Genomic DNA, 1,589 nt, shown 5'->3' on the forward strand with positions numbered 1-1,589 from the left:
GTAGCTGGGACCACAGGCGCCCACCATAATGCCTGGCTATTTTTTGGTTGCAGCCGTCATTGTTGTTTGGCGGGCCCGGGCTGGATTTGAACTCGCCACCTTAGGTGTATGTGGCTGGCGCCTTAGCCTCTTGAGCCACAGGCACGCTGAGTCAGATTTTTTTTTTTTTGAGATAGTATCTCAGTCTGTTGCCCCAGGCTAGACTGGCATCATATCAACCTCAATCTCTTAGGCTCAAGTGATCCTTTTGCCTCAGCCTCCGGAGTAGTTGGGACTATAGGCACCTGGTGCTTTTAGTAGAGATGGGATCTAACTCTTGCTCAGGCTAGTCTCAAACATCTCAGCTCAAGCAATCCACCTGCTTTGGCCTTCTGGGGTACTAGGATTACAGTCAAATACACATTTTTAGACCTTTATTTAAATTAAAAAAAATCTTGATGTCTATCTCATATATATAGTATCTTTAAAATGATATTTCTCTCATTATAGTTACTTCTTTAGGTTCTTTCAGTCAGGAGTTCTGATATATGCCTATTTCAGATAAAATACATAGACACATTGACTACTTCTAATAAGCTGATAGAATAAGAAATCAAGTTAAGGAACTGATCAGTGAAAATATGGAGAGATGAAGATTTTTTTTTTTTTGAGACGAGCCTCAAGCTATCCCCCTGGGTAGAGTGCCATGGCATCACGCTCACAGCAACCTCCAATTCGTGGGCTCAAGTGAGTCTCCTGCCTCAGCCTCCTTAGTAGCTGGGACCACAGGTGCCCACCACAACTCCCGGCTATATTTTTTTTTTAATGGTTACAGCCATCATTGTTGTTTGGTAGGCCCAGGCTGGATTCGAACCCGCCACTGTGGGTGTATATGGCTGACGCCTCAGCCATTTGAGCCACAGGCGCCGAGCCAAATATGGTTTTTTTGAAGAAATCAAGTCTTGTTCTATTGCTGGGGCTGAAGTGCAGTGGCATGATCACAGCTCTCTGCAGCCTCAAACATCTCAGCTCAAGTGATATTCCTGCCTCAGCCTCCCAAGTAGCTGTAATTACAGATGCAAACCCATGCCTAGCTCTCAAATATACAGATTTGTAGGCCGGGTACAATGGCTCACACCCATAAGCACTTAGGAGGCCAAGTTGGGTGGATTGCCTGAGCTCATAGGTTCGAGACCAGCCTGAGCAAGAGCAAGACCTTGTCTCTAAAAAATAGCCGGGGTTATGGTGGGTACCTATAGTCCCAGCTACTTGGGAGGCTGAGGCAAGGGAATTGCTTGAGCCTAAGAGTTTGAGGTTGCTATGAGCTATGATGCCGCATCACTCTACTGACGGTGACAGTGAGACTCTGTTTTAAAAAATATATAGATAGATAGATAGATAACAGATATAGATATACAGATTTTTTTTTTTGAGACAGAGTCTCAAGCTGTATCCCCCTGGGTAGAGCACCATGGCATCACAGCTCATAGCAATCTCGAAACTCCTGGGCTCAAGTGAGTCTCCTGTCTCAGCCTCCCAAGTAGCTGGGACCACAGGCGCCCACCATAATGCCTGGCTATTTTTTGGTTGCAGCCGTCATTGTTGTTTGG

The 1,589-nt window shown here is 45.6% G+C and overlaps 1 protein-coding gene across 1 annotated transcript in view; it reads left to right on the forward strand.

The window, feature by feature from the left end:
- The window catches only part of SFI1 (SFI1 centrin binding protein), a 122,985-nt gene that overhangs the window by 34,890 nt on the left and 86,506 nt on the right, over positions 1-1,589 (forward strand). The window lies entirely within an intron of this gene.

This window comes from Otolemur garnettii, unplaced genomic scaffold (assembly GCF_000181295.1).
Source record: "Otolemur garnettii isolate 467f Iridium unplaced genomic scaffold, OtoGar3 scaffold00116, whole genome shotgun sequence".
Lineage (NCBI taxonomy): Eukaryota > Metazoa > Chordata > Mammalia > Primates > Galagidae > Otolemur > Otolemur garnettii.